This window comes from Dendroctonus ponderosae, unplaced genomic scaffold (assembly GCF_020466585.1).
Source record: "Dendroctonus ponderosae isolate FM_Combo_2020 unplaced genomic scaffold, Dpon_F_20191213v2 Dpon_F_20191213_5, whole genome shotgun sequence".
NCBI lineage: Eukaryota > Metazoa > Arthropoda > Insecta > Coleoptera > Curculionidae > Dendroctonus > Dendroctonus ponderosae.
In genome coordinates this window covers 7,348,925-7,364,688 of record NW_026018715.1, presented here as the reverse complement: position 1 = coordinate 7,364,688, position 15,764 = coordinate 7,348,925, and the positions used below count along the sequence as shown (strand labels likewise).

At 36.6% G+C, this 15,764-nt stretch overlaps 1 protein-coding gene, 1 long non-coding RNA gene and 1 other non-coding gene across 3 annotated transcripts in view; 2 read left to right on the top strand and 1 right to left on the bottom strand.

Moving 5' to 3' along the window:
- LOC109539520 (titin) overlaps nt 1-9,434 on the bottom strand; it is a 52,015-nt gene extending 42,581 nt beyond the window's left edge. The window contains exon 1 of the mRNA XM_019907301.2: nt 9,183-9,434. The gene's annotated coding sequence lies outside the window, so the exon portion shown is untranslated. The remainder of the gene's footprint in view (nt 1-9,182) is intronic.
- LOC125504433 overlaps nt 1-15,764 on the top strand; it is a 44,172-nt gene that overhangs the window by 13,212 nt on the left and 15,196 nt on the right. Inside the window, exon 2 of the long non-coding RNA XR_007281486.1 lies at nt 5,969-5,999. This is a non-coding gene — a long non-coding RNA (uncharacterized LOC125504433). The remainder of the gene's footprint in view (nt 1-5,968; nt 6,000-15,764) is intronic.
- On the top strand, nt 13,792-13,863 carry Trnad-guc. The gene has a single exon. It is a non-coding gene; the product is annotated as a tRNA-Asp (tRNA).

Here is a 15,764-nt window from a genome sequence, read left to right as displayed (position 1 = left end):
ATGCACAAAAGTCCAATTTATTAATGCGCAGAAATAACATCTGTTGAATATGAATCGTTCATAACTTTCAGTTGTATGCTCCAAAATCGACTCGAGTGACCTGATTGGAATAAATGGGAATTTTTGAAGATTCACTTTAACACCTTCTGTTTAGTGATGTGAAATTATCGGCAAATAACCAAACTCTGTTTGCGCATAGTAAAATTCGGATTCGAAACGGGTTTTCCTAATTCCCCTTCTGATTTCCAGCAAGCGTCTAGGATTTATATGGGATTCTGCTCATCAAGTACCCGAAGAACCGTTAGTCGCTCTTACATTTGCCTAATAAAATAAATTCGCGATTTATCTGGTCTAGCGCTAACAACGCGGCTACGTCTCTTGAAAATCTGGTCTTACCGTTGTCTTTTAACGTCCGCTTTTTATCACCATTTATGTCTTTCTGTTTTCCACTTGTGGGACTCGATACCGGAAATCTGCAGTTCACTCCTAAACAACTCCATGAAAACATACCATCCGACTATCGGATCCTGCTTGAACCAGCTCTATCATCTGAATTTTTTCGATACGAATATTATTTATTTAGTCCAGAAAAACGTGATTGTGTCCTGCTCCGAACTGAAGCTGGTTGCTCTTCAATGGTTACATCATTAAAGTGTTGTTTTCTTTGGCTGATTCATTCGGTTTTTTTGCGCAGAGTCATTGACATCGCCCCAACTGGCCTTTACTGCACAAACACTAATGAACAGGTTGCAGAAGATGTAAATATAGCTCAGTAGATTTTCTGCTTTGCTTAACTTCTCGATGGCTTGGACATGACGCGATTAGTCAGGTATGAAATGCTCTTCTGCAGAACGGAATGCACTTTTAGGGACTTGCAGTTAACAGGTTTGCAGTTAAAGGAACGGTAATTGAAAGTTTCTTCTCCACTTTTTTGGCAAATTTTTGCCTCGCGGGAGTGCATTCAGATACCTTTAAACTCCCTGGAGGCGGTTGTTTTCTTTTGGAGTGTATGTTGTTTTTCATTGAGGGGCTGTAGTAGAGGTTTTCTATATGTCGATGTTATCTGCTAAAACTACTTCCTTAAGTTATTTTCAAGTGTTGCATTGGGCTCAAGGCAGTTTGCAGTTGTACGTTGTAGTCGTCGACGACAAACCTCTATCGCTGTTAAAAACGCGAAACTATCAAGGCAAAAAGTATGCACTCGTAATGGTTTACATGGTGTAAAAATGACTAAACAATTCGTTAACGTTTTCTGTCTAGCAGCAAAAAGAAAAAACGATCGATTGTTTTTGTTTTAAGATGGAGATTTTACACGGTGCGCTGGACACAGCATTTTCATTGGCAACAACCTATAATTTTGCGCTAAAGGTGTTAATTCTTCAGGTGTTTTCTTGTTCGTTTAATTTTCGTTTTTATTATAAGCCATTGGCCAAGACCCTGCGGTTATTCCTGGGAACCGAAAAACTCACTGGAACTAAACTACTTATTAAATTAAGAGTTCCGACAATGCGCCTAATGGGCTTATTGTTCCTGGTAGTCAACTTGCAGGATTTGCATGTTCTGGCTGTTCAAGATCCGGCTTCTAATGGAAGAGCGGCTCTTACTTCAAAGGCTCTTTATAGTTTATGTATTTGGAAACACTGAATATTAATGATGTTATTAATTAATGGCACAGGTGCAGTGTTCTTAGGTCTTCGAACGTCGACTAGTCGGAACCGCGTGATCCACACTTACCACTCAAAGAAGTCCCAGTTGATTAGTAGGGAAAGACATGCAAAAACATACCTGAAACAAAATAAAACTTATTTAGAAAATAAGCAATTGGCAAAAATCGACCTCTTAAAATAAAAAAAAAGTCCAGACGCAAGTTACCGTTACCTAAAACGTACTCATGGGATATACTCAAGGTCCAAAACATGAAATTTTAATCGTTTCGCTATCAATTGCGATCGCATTCCGAATTTTGATCAGTAGCCTGAAAAATGGCAGCAAAAACTGTGTCGTCGAAAAATCCTCAATGAATAAAAATGAGCTGACTTGAACCCGACTGGTTCACCTCATGACATTATTCATGAACGAAAAAGAGAAAATTTCTGAATTTTGTGCGTTTCTGGTTTATCGACTAGTATTTCCACGAAACGGAGACATAATGGTGTGCTAGAATACCACTGACCCAAACTGAACCGCAAAAAATTGCTTTTTTATTGAACAAGTTTAGTGGAATTTATATGCATCGTTTGATGAATATGTAATTCTGGTCCATAATGCGATTATAAATTGTATAGCACCGATTGCGTCAATTAGAATACCAAGTAGCTGCATCGGGAACTCAAGTGGATCGCCTATTAAGTTGCAACTGCTTCTAATTTATTCCTTGCGGGAAAACTCATAAATTCGAAGTTAAAAACGCAGGTTACCCAGATTCTCTAATTAATCTTGAACCGGATGTATGTTTATAATGGATGGTAAATAACATAATGACGATGAGCCCATGAAAAATTGAATCATACTGTTAAGTGGTTTTTGCCATTTTAGTTCCTGAAATATTCTTCATTTGCTCAATCAGTAGCTATGCGATTTTTTCTGCCTAACGAGCAAGTCAATATTACTCAACTATTTATATTTAGCAAAACTTAACTCTTTTCAATCGCTTTACCAATTCTCACCCAGAATAAACCATTTATAGGAACTGGGTTTCATTTAAGGATAATAAATCTTTTTTCAACATGCTTGTCTGAGGCAAACGTATTCGCAGACCATATAGCTATAACCGCTGCCGATTTGCAAAAATCCCAATTGGATCTGTCTGAGTTATCGATTGTTTATGACAAATGAAGTACAAACTTGCCGATTAAATAGCAACAAATCAATTTCGGAATGCACATGGGAAAATTAGCCATAAATTCATCGCCAAATTGGGACACAGCCTAACAACCGTCTTATTGCCGATACTCGCTGTTACCATGTAGTAATAAGGTATATTACAAGCATACAGACACATCGGAAAAACGTTGGTACGTATCGGAATGCTGAGGAATTTATTCGAATTAAATTATATGTTTAGGCGTACGTAATGGAATACAAATTAGGATTTTGTCATTACTGGAATCGCTCGTATTTTATTTCAGGATTCAAGACTATGCTTTTTCTCGCTATTAACAATTGGAACGTTGTTCGGATAAGGTTGCTCACATCGCCACAATTGCACTAATTTCGGAATTTTTCCAATGCTCAAACTTCTTCCACTTTTAGTTTGGCATACATATGCAACAGCATTATTTAAGTTTCCTATCTGACTCCACATGTATTTCGTAATTAATCCCTGTTCTCAAGAGGCCATTCAAGCCTAAGAGGATATTATTAATTATCGAATGTAGGTAACCCGTTTTACAGTCGAAATTTATAGGTTTTTCATGCGGAGGTGCAATTTATACGGGTTTAACCTCAAATATATTAGTTATAGATGCAGATGTTGCGGTCCAATTAATCAAGAGTTATGTGTATTTTCCATACGCATTTATAGAATACAGTCTCCTGTGGGGGTGTTTATTTTTAGAAATTTCAAGTGTTGCTTACTTATTAGGGATTATAATGAAAGCATCAGATGGATTAAGCAAGTAAACCTTGGGTGGTTGTACTAAACATCTTGAACCGCTTTTCTATTTTGAGTATAAATTTGAGACCGTCATAAGAACAGGTGCAATTGGAACCACATTGGTTCTTATAGGAAAAACAGCATAAAATAGTAGTTTTGATGGATTGGAGATATGCATTGAAGAACAGCTATTTTGCACTTTCCTTCGTTTTCCATCTGCTACTTCTTATTTTCAACTTCTAGTAACCATTATCTGTCTTTATCCCATCCGATGCTAATAGCTTAATGTCGGTAACCAAAAACACTCATACCTGCCTCTTAGGCTCTTATCTCGAAAATTACCATCGTAAATGTCTCATAAAGTTATTTAAAACAGGAGTTCATTCAAATGGTATCCGATGCGACTAGAGATAGCGGCTCAGTGGGGCTTGTGAGTGTTAAAAGTTGTGCACATCCGGAAGGGAATTTTTCAAGAGGGTTTCGAAAATCTGCATCTGGTTCGTGAGTTTGAGTTTTAGCTCGGCATTTTTTAAATAATAGTTGTCATAATGAGCAGCTTAAAAGCCATCAGTTAGTATCTGGGTTTTAAGCCAGAGCCGCAGTAATAGAACGGTATATTTGATTGAAGAAAGTTTGTTAGATAAATGCCGAGGAATTTTCAAGCGATAGCATTGAATTTATTGATGAGAATTTTTTGTCTGTTTCCCAATGGCCACCACCCACTCGTGTAGGAAGAGCAAACAGCGCCCAAAATCCATTTTATAGTTATGAGCTTTTTGAACTTTTTCAACTTAAATAGACAAAAGTCCGTATATGTGCGTGGTGTGTTTGAACTTTTAAGTACAAACGGCGTTCAATATTTTCTTAGATTTGTCGTGGGAACGGGCAGTGTTTGTAATGATTGGTCGCGAGTGACTGTGAAGAGATGGGCAAACACTGGGTAGTGGTTCCGAGGTGTCAACAGATAGTGAGAAAAGATTATCGACTAAGTATTCCTTATTGCTTCGGCATACAATGTATTTGCATGCCCAGGGAATCGTATTTGCATTAATGGATTTCTGAAAAATCGTTTGACAAGTTTGTACTCCAATTCGTTCGAACTGGATCGAGCACTTTCAAGAAATTGTTTCAAAGTTTCTGAACGAGAGAGAATTGTCGGTTTTTAAAACATCCCTGTATCTTTCTGAAGATTATGGTCGTTCCGACTGGCGAAACATTTGGATGAAAAACTTCGATCATTATTTCCTGCAACATTTTTTTGAGATTCGAATTATCGTGTTGTAGATGAAATAACATTTATTTATAGCGATGGTTTAAGACAGAAACATTAATTAATAAAAACGGCGAATGCATTAACAAAACTCAATTTTCAGCCGACATTTGTCATGTTCTTGCAAAAATACGTTTTCATGCTAATTGTATTCGTGATATACTAAAGTTTTTAGCCCCAATTAGAACACTTTGCACTAGTTAGAGCGTGAGGTAAATATTAGTTTTCAGACAAAGACTGGAATTTTGTGTTAAGTGGCAAATAATCTAGGATATAATCTTTAAAAGAGTGTCAAAATTTAACAAGCTTTAACAATATTGGTGCCGAATAAAGACGCTTTCGAACTGTGGTTGGTACCTAAGTAGAAGCCCACTTCTTCGAAAATCTTAGAAGAATTTAATATTTAAGTGACAAATAATGAAACGATTTCTATGTTTCTGACCGGCTGTTACAAGTTAGATTCTAGAAAATTCTTCAAAGTATTTCTCCACTTTTTTTWATGAATTTTGCCCTTTTTTGAGCATTCTTAGGTAAAATAAGGCCTTTTTGGACGGTTTGGCTCGAACTCCATTAAACAGAAAACATTTAGTGAGTAATATCAATGAAAATTCATTAAATAAATAATCAAGTTTTAAATGCGATTCAGCCAAGTATCGAGTCTCAACAAAGGTAGTTTAGTGTAGTTAATCAATAGAGTTATGCATGAATGTGAAAAAACATTTCATAAGTTGTAAAGGGTTTTGAAGATCGGATGCAAGAAACTTCTAAACTGTAGTTGCACCACGGTTTAAGAAAAAAATGGAAAATGRTTGCAAAAGCGTTCAGGGATGTCCCTTAAATTAACATTCTATCAATGATTCTGTTGATTTTGTAAGTAAGAAATTGTCAATAAAAAAGTGGCCCACGGACAGTTTTATTGATAAATGCCAATACGAGCTGATCGTCGACCCGCTTTTATTTGCAATATTTAATTTGCTTTTGTTCGATCTGTATGCATCGGGTGTACAGACACTGAAAACGTTTGTTTGACTTGGGCTGGATCGGATTCAGCGAAATAAAAAGGGAAACTTACTCAGAAGTATAATTTTTGTGTTTTTTTGCAGATCGTTGAAGCTTGGCATCCTTTGGACTTCGGTAAGTTTTGAGCTTATTTTTAAAGTCCTTTTTAAGCGTTTTAATTCATCCAGAACTGTTGCGTCAATGATTTAGCACAGTCCAAAATAGAGATAAATAATTATCAAGTAAAATGACGAGAGAAAACTTCAATGTTTTCTAAAAAGCCCGGACCTGATAGAGTGGATATTGGAGAAAAAGTTTACCACTCATATCTGCAATTGTGACCTTTGGGCGAATCAGCAGAACCAGAAAAAAACAGTTGCGTTTTTTGCGTCTGGCTCTCTTACATTGTACGATGCGGGTTTTGTTTACTTTTATGTGCTAATATTTGCACATATTTATTACGTAGCCTTGTCGAAAGCGTGGTTCGGAAATTGTTTCTTTAAGGCCGTCTTTTCTCTTATTTTTCCCCTTCGTCATATAGGGGATTTTAGCCGACGTTATTTGACTATCGTGCCTGCTCATTTATTTAAAGGCTTGTTTGTTCGGCTATTTGCTTACAAACATAATATACCTGACTGTGTTTTAATAAGCCGGAGTAATGTTGAGCTTTCTTTCGACGATCAACTGTTATCGTGCACTTTAAATATTTACCAGTTAATGTGCATTAATTGCTAAGCAAATTCCTCCGGGTACGCCAGTCAATGGGAACCCCACTTAAGCATTAATTATGAAATCAAATCTAAATCTTTTACACCCAAAAGGTTAAAGGAACCAGTTGGCGCTCATAAAGCCGCTAAACTTGCACACATGAATGAAAGCTCAACTTGTTACACTTGACATTAGACTTGGCAATGAAAAAGTTTAATTCCCTATGGGGCCGATAAAATTTACTACACACGTTCACACACTTTCCGCTTAATGAACTTTACGTATTTAAATTAGGGTATAGGAACGCTTGAATGGAGATTTTTTACATACATATAGATGCTTTATTCTTTATTAATGCAATTTTTGTTTGTACACAAAAATGGTACTGCAGTTCACAATAATTGGGCACTTAGAGTGTATTCAATATAACAATGATGACGATAGTTTAGGACATACAACAGAACAATAGAACATGTTAGATGAAACCATTTTTTATTGTGTTTTCTACATGGTAGGCAATGGTAAAACGCGAAATAAATCTTAAATACAGTGCAAGCACTTAACATTAAATCTTAGATTCATCATTAGATTATTGCAAACAACTAATCAGCAAAACTGAGCGGTCGGCAACAGAGGTAGATGCAAATGAAATGAAATTTCGACTTCAAGAACTTGTGTGTGAATTGAACACTTTACTGTAACCACATCATGTCGAAGACGTTAAATGGCGGTGGCAATGGTCTTGCGGAACATTTAATGCCATATGAAACCAAGGGCTTTTGCTACCTTTAACAGCCGTAAGAACATTGGTATTTCAAGTGTTTTGCATTGATTTTGGATTAGTTCCTACAGCGAGAAGGACTTTTGTTTTAAAGTAATCTGTTCGAAAAATAACTTCTTTATATACTTAACTAATGTTCGAGTTCGGCTAACAGCTGTCCTACAACTATGACATTTTGGTTTACATACTCCCACAGAAGTCAATGATAAAAGACTAAGGAATGAAAAAATTGTGAATCATTCAAGAAAAATGACTCAACCATTCTATGGTTTTTTCAAACGCAAATTTGAGCTTTGTTCTTTTTTTATAAGCAAAAGTAATTTATACTGGTCAGGATTGGAAAACCGAAAGGTTAAAATTAGCATAAAGCGATACGTTTATGGGACCAAGGACCAATTTCTCAAAAGCAATTTGTAGGAACCACGAAGAACATTCTTTGTAGATGAAAAAAGAAAGCCTCAGTCTAGACTATCAAGGATTAAGGTTTAGTGCTGATTCAAAAATGGGGTTGGTGAAGGTGATGAAATAAAGTTTATCTTGGAAATGCCGACTAAAATCTAAAAATATTTTGCAAAAGTCTCAGAATAGTAACGTTTAATAAAGCGGAATTGATCCCTGCAAAAAATAGGATTTTGTCGGGTAAAAATGTACATATGAAACTCACGAATCACATTTAATTTTTGCATTGAAAAATCGATTGGGCGGAAAAATTAGATGAAATCGGTCGGTCGGTTAGCCAACTGTTTCAATCCACTTAGAATATTTTAAAATGTGCAGCAACAAATTCAATCAACAAATATCATTTCCCATCATAAATAATGCATTCGCAAAAATTTTGGGATTACCTAATATTGTTTAAATAAGCAGCTTATCGGGATAGTTCGTCACCCGCTTAGATCAGAAACTTGTTTGCCCGGCAATAAACTTTCAGTTCAAACTATTAATAAATTAATCGCTTTATATTGTATAAATTAAGCACCATCAATTTTTATTGCTACGCTAACTATTATTTATTTTGAAAATATAGCGCTGGGGGCGATTTTAATGAGCACATTTGTCAAGTTTTGGCAGGAAACTTGTTTTTTGTTTGGGAATTTTTCCGCAAAATGTCGATTATGATAAATAGGAGAAACCGGAAATGTGCATTAATTTATCCTCATTTCGCAGCTTGTTGGACCATTTTCTATCGTAGAGCGGTCAGTTAGCGGTTGCTGGATACGTACATTTTTTATTCGTTTTATAAGTCAAAATGTTATTTAAAAATATTTCTTAATGTTAGCTTTTTACTGAATTTTGGATAATTTTTATTTTATTATAAGTGAGAAAACGATAAAAAAATTTCGACTTTCGTTTTTACGGCGAGTATTTTCGAGTTTAGCGTTTTGCTGCTTGAAACGTTTAGAATTAATTCGCTCATTCAGTGCTTGCCCTACAGCAAGAATTTTTGAAAAATGTTAAGCACATTTTTGGCATACCTTCAAGCAAATTAATATTAGGGTAATATTTTTCGTTAAAAAATGCCGCGAATTTTAATATGGGAATTTGGTTTATGTTGATACCAACGAATGCAGAAAAGTGTAATAAAATTTGCTATTAAAAAAATTGTAAAATAAATTGTAAAGTATTTTGGCTTCAAACGCAAGTGGTTTTTGTACTGTTTCCTTTATAAATGCTGTTGATAAGCACAAAAAAAATTGATTTTTTCTGGAATTTAGGCACAATTTGATAAGTCCATGAAATGAGTGACACTGATGATTAGGCAAACCACTTGTTTCGCACAATTGAAAAACCTCCACTGAGTCGGTTGATTGATGATCGCACACTCTTACCTCTAATCGCAAATTCGGCAACTAAAACACGAAAATCCACACTGGAAATGTCGCTCGAGGGACCATGCGATACAGTCCTTGCACTCACCACTTTCGTTCCAAGCTAAAGCTTCGAAGGTGGATGGTGGTGTTCAGTTCCACAACTGGGTGAGCGAAAAAAAAGCGCGTTTTGCGATAAGAAAAGCGTCCCAGCGTGTGTGTTAAATCTTCTTGCAAGAGGGACGACCGAGAAATGAACTCGGATGGAGTGGCGCGTCGCAAGTTTAAATACCGACAGGGGCGGGGATGGCTCGGATGGTCCACCGGCGAAGAAGCGACGGCGGCGTCGCGACGCCAATTCTTGGCCCCAGGATGAAGAAGAGCGAGATTCTTGCCGTCAAGAGTTGCAGGAATTCCGCCGGAATCGACGGCACCGATTGTCCTGCTCGATCGGTGCTGCCATCTTTTTCCGTGCTGTGATCGGCCGCGAAACTCACTATTCAAGTTCATTAACGCTGTTGTTTCTCGGTCGCAGATTTAGTTGATTTTTATACCGTTCATGAAAATTTGCATTTCGAATATTTGAAGCCCTGACCCGGTTTACTAGAAAAATAATGTAGATGGTACATGTGAATTAATTAAGCTGCTAGTGCTCAAGCAGGAAATTTCAGCAGGCAAAAGAAGTTCAGAAGAGAAGAAGATTGCGATTTCGAGAGATTGCAGCAGGTTCTTCTGGACGAATTGAATCCAGTTTGAAAACTTGTGTTTTTCAGTGGTTGTTTTTATTTCGTACTTTGTTTAAATATAGGACACTTGTTGAGGAGCACCCTGAATTTTTCCTACTTTTCCAAATGTTTTCGTATTTTTCTGGCTCTTCGTTGTTCTAGTTAATCTGCAGTTATGGTCAGTATAGTTGAAATGAATGTCATTCAATTTAATTAATTTCCTAATTAAACTTCAATTTTCTCACTTGGATACAGGTTCCCCGATTTCATTGTCTTGTTGCTGTAATCGGATCCTTTTATACGGGACAAGATTTTAATGCAAATTTTAAGCAACATCGCGTGTTTGCATTCGCTAGACGATGTACGATGTAAATCTCCTGGAGTATTATTTTCTTGAGGACGTATGTATCGGAAAGATCTCTCCCGTGTTTGAAATGATGATGTAGCTGGTTCTGGTGCTCGGTTAAAAGTGGCAATGCAAACGTCTTCGACGTAAGCCCAAGTGTGGTAAATTTCGTTTTATATCCACCACCTGCTTTTAAATGATGCTCCATTAGTCTGACGAAACATATTTTTATTTATGGTCTGTCTGAGTAAATAGACAGATTTAGTGCAGACTCCTGGCTGGTAAATTGCTAACACCCCAACAATAGGCTCCAATTGCAGAATCGATCATTTTCGACACCCTCTTGGAATCTGAATAATTCATGTGCTAATCCGAGTGCACCCGGCGTTTACGGGATTCCATTCCAAGTGAATACCTTTTCCCCCAGTGATTAGTCACTGGAATATGCGAATAATCTGTTAATTAGTTTAATCGGTTTCATTGCGTACAACTTGAGCAACGATTAGGCTTTCGCATTAGAAGCTTTTTTATGGTTTCATCTTTACAGGCACCAAATAACAACAACAATTGAGCAGATTTTCGGTTCTACTGGGAAAAAATGCGATTACACGCATTCTTGCGGAGGCTAGATCGTTCAGTATTGACCATGGCGAGTAGTTGAGTATTGAGTTTTTTGCTGTCGATAAAATAATTGCTCGCCTAACTGTACAATTTGGACGGTGAAAAGGTTTTAAAGGGCAATCAATGCCTGCGAGTTTTCAATGTGGATTTCCAGCACAAAATGTATTACTGTTGCAACTCCTTTTTCTGCATAGAATTGTCGAGTAATTTCAAACAGTTTTGAATGAACATGATATATTTTTCTTGATAATTTTAGAAATTCAAATTGAATCTGTCGCAGTAACTGCAGGATAAATTGTACATTATTTTCTGATAAAAAGCTTTAAAGAGAAACCAAAAAGGAAACTACAAGTATGTAAAGAAATACTCAAGATACTACCGGAGATTGTAAATTTAGTTTCAGTTGCAACTTTTCGAAATGTCGTTGGAAGTATTCCTTTTCGTTAAATTTTCTCACAGGATTCAAATGTCTGCAAACTAGTGGCTAGTGGTCAGTGTGTTATTTTCTCAGTGGTAAAAGAGGAGTTATTTTGCGGAAAAACATTACACTGTACGTTTTCGAGTCGTTTACATCGTATCATACAGAATCTTGTACACCGTCATTGGTATTCTGTATAAGTGAAAACGTATAAAACACCCAAAAGCGATGCATTTTCAGACATTTTGACATGAAGAACTTAACTTACAATCTGTGATTTAGTAATAGAATGCATATCGCACCGACTTTACACTTGAATCATACTGTAGGAAGCTCGAAAGTTAAAATAATTTTCGTGTATCAATATTTGTAAGTGAACATATATAACACCTAATGTGTCTTTGCTTCTTTTTAATCGTTTATAATATTTCATTTCGATGTTGCCGCGCTGAAAACATTTATTTAGTTAATTACCTCAATAATTTGAATGAATATATTTTTATTGCGACTAATCGCTATTAAATCAACTGAGTCAATCATGATTAAATTTAACACGGTAGTATTTCATGCGCCATCCATTTGCAATCAAATGTAACTTTTAATGGTTTAAATGATGTGTAAAATATTTTATTCCGACATAATTTGTTTTGTTCGATCGTCCTTGCTCGAGGTCGCCTCTGTTCAATGTTACCGACGATCGAAAGAAGATGTTCTCTAATTGGCTAATTAATTTTGATAATCATCTAGTCAACTGGATGATCATTTATTCCTCGGGCCATCTTGCCCACTTTGGGCTCTGAACTGGAAGAAAAAAAGCTTAATCTGCGGAAAATCATCCACAGTTCAAAGTTGAAACACGGTGACAGGAAGAATATGATTAAAGTTGAGATTATGCCCATGATGGCAAGTACCGCAATATAAGTATCATGTAAGATTTTAAAAAAATCTCACGCACCGATCACAATTCGCCCAATGGTTGAAGGCGCTTAATGGGCCTTAAAGATTGACCCGACCTACATACCGAAGAATTTTCTCATTTTGGTTTGGAATTTTTTAATTATTGGTATAGGCTAGTTTAGATACACGCTGCCAGGATGGGATCAAACTCTTTGACTAATTGCATTTTAATTTGAACCGCTCTTATATTTGTTATAGTTTTCTCACTTACGGGTTGCGTAAGTTTTCCACTTGGTTTAGTTAAAAGTGGATTTTGCAATCGCTGAGGATTTTAGGCTAAACTCTGACTCTGGCGTATACTGAAATAAATTGAGGAAAAGTTTCTGATAAATCCGCGCCGGGTTGGTGTCCCTTTACTGTTGCTGCTTCTGTCAGGTGGAATTGAATAAATAAATTCCTTATGCAAAGCGTTCTGTGGAGACACTCAGAAAGAAAATGAAAGTAATGAATAATGCACCATTGTATTTCCCATCAATAAACTGCCGCCGCTTTATGCAGGATAATATAACTGATCGATCTTTTTTACGATGTCCGGCAGTGATTAAATTCAGTATCTGCCAAAGAGCAGAAATAAATTCCCCATGTTGGAATTCCGAAAAAATGACTGTACTTGAATTATGTATTACTGGCGCGCGGTGGTTTAGTACCTATATAGATTTGTAGAGTCAGCTTTGATTGTCAGTGGAAGACCATGTGAAAGGTTGTAAATGTACTTGCCATATATACTAACATGTGCTTCAAAAATAAATCTTCAGCCGTCAGGCTTGATGTTTTCAACCTGTAGGTGGTTTAGTGCAAAAAAGGGTTCTCGGTCTGGAAAAGAGCAGAGTAATATTTTTCTTACTCGCTTTTACCTCCGGAATCGCAACCGGTTGAACGACCTGCCAGAAAATACCAAAAAGTTAGGAGTGTTCGCTAATGCGTTATATTCTGGTGGAGGATCTATAAGGATTCGAACTAATTTCAAGATAATTTCAAGTCGATCACAACATTTATTGGTTGATGTAACAGTCGTCTATTTTAATGGCTTTGACGATTTCAGAAGTCATTCTAGATAGATCATACTTATGAGGGCTGGGAAAGTAGGTACCTAGTTTGCTCAAAGAGTTCTCAGGAAAATTTGCCCGAAAGATTGAGATTTTATCAAATATCCAGCATTTTGTTGAATGTAGAGCTACGTTGTCACTGTTTCCTTCGCTAGTAGTCGATAGTTTTACTTAGAACATTTTCAAGGGTGAATTGTGCTAGATTTTCTGCCTTTACGGCCTTTCAATGACAAATAACGGGTCGTTTCAACATGATTTTCAACAGTTTGTGAGTGGTTTTTCTGCAAATTTATGGACAATCCGCATTTTTTCCACAGAAAGTGTTTTATTTTAAGTGTACTTAAAATAAAAAAAGAGCACAAAATTACAACAGATATAAAGTATTTGAGCACCGACAAAAAATAGACTACTTATTTTTTTTAATTGTGATTTATTCTTATAAAAATTGTTTTTATTTTGAAGTTATCATAACTTAAACATTCAGTATAACACCGCGCATGTAAATAAACCTTATAAGTCTTCGGTAGTATAGTGGTAAGTATCCCCGCCTGTCACGCGGGAGACCCGGGTTCGATTCCCGGCCGGAGAGAAARTTTTTTGAATTTTTTTGAATTAGGTTTCGAAAAACCATCTGTATTTTTCATTCCTTTCAGATCCTTTCATATTTTTTGTTTCCACATTTTAGATGGATTAAATTTACTTCCTTTCTCTAACTATGTGCTTAAAACCCCAGAACCCTTCAGACTTCCTGCAGTTTTACCCCTCTTAGTTGCCAATTAATCCAATTAGGCACTCACTTTTGAGCGGCAAAATAGAAGTGAAGTGCTTGCTTCAGCCTCTGCATGCACAACTCTTTTCAATTAGAAAATATATATCCGAGACAAAGTTTCGGTAGAGCCTCGAAGGCACTTCGGTTAGAAACTATCCGCATACTTTAGAAAAAGATTGGTAAAATGTTTTTATTTGACTTTATCATCTCATTGAGCCGAAAAGAAAATTAAGTTTGAGGAAACCCGGGGGTAAAAAACAAACTGCAAGAGAGTGAAGTGGGTAAGAAGGCAGGGGGACGACCCCAACGATATCCCCAAGAGATAACTGGAGATATCAGAGTCGACTCGTGATAAAATAATGTAATTGCCGATCTTGAGTGTTGCATGGCACTTAATAGAATTCTTATCGGATTTTATTATTTATCTAAAGGAAACGTTCGAATAATCTCGAAATGCGTCTTCACGTATTCTTCGAATACTCCATTTGCAATTATCCGTATTCTTAAACAATGACGCCATGAGAGTTTTTAGGATCCACAATCAAAGAACATAATTACGACAGGTTCTGTCTTCCTTGAATATTGCGCGGTTTGCGGTCGAATCGAAATAACACATTTTTAAACTCGGATCTATCATTATCTCTTAAGAATAACGTAATTAATTAAAATTGCATGTTTCATTAAAAGAAGATATCAGGTTCGGATGATGTCACCGATTAAATATAAGCATGATGATCAATGTGGATCTTCCAAAAAGTCCTCAACTATAGAAGAAACAACGCTCTGGAAGTCTTCGGAATCGTTCCGTTTTTTAGAAGATACCCTTATTACATTTTAACACTGATTTGGCATTGAAATTTACGGTATTTTGTTGTTTTATTATTGAGCTGCCTCTAATCAATATTTCAAGGTAATTATTTGACCACAATTCAATCCTCCATTCAAAGACCACAAGTTCTGCTTATGCTCTATATTTGCAGACATGATTTGAAATGGATTTAATTAAATAGTTGGATTTCAAGGCCTAATTGGATTGAAGCATATTAATCTACACCTACCTTTTCCACACTCTTCACAAAACCGACAATCGATGTGAGCGGATTTCACTTTCACAGCACTTTTCCTATTTTCCGGATTACCGGAAACTACCGGCTTTTCCAGTGCGGGTGCTAGTTTCTGTGGAAACGTGGGATGCGGACGCAACAGTCTCGCGAACGTCGAGACGCTAATGATGAAAAACCCCGTCCTTGGGCAGGCGCCCTGCAGAGGATGGAAGTCCCAAAGGGCTTCCGAGTCTCGGGGCTGGTGCACTTTTCTCTTGCACAATGGGAACATTTTGCCATTCTTTACACTTTACATTCTTGACACCCATTATTTGCAATGCTAGTAGAGTATTTAATGTGCATCTAATTAATTCAACAATGGTTGAATTTTCACTTATAAATAACCCATTTTCTCGCTTCCTCATCGYAAAGAACTTCTTAAACTCCTAGTCGTGCAGATTGTCCTCGTCTGACCAAACAACATTAGAAAGAGCTTTCCTTGAGCTCTGGCGAAGGCAGGGGTSKTTTAACGTCTTTATCATAAATTTTCCTTTTCCACGCGCCAACTCTCTTTAGCATAAATCTTGCCTAAATTGTGGCCATAGGGTTTCCTTTCATCTTTTCTCTACCGGAAAGGCCCTTAACTTCCACATGGGCTTAAAAGCAAACGGTTTTGTT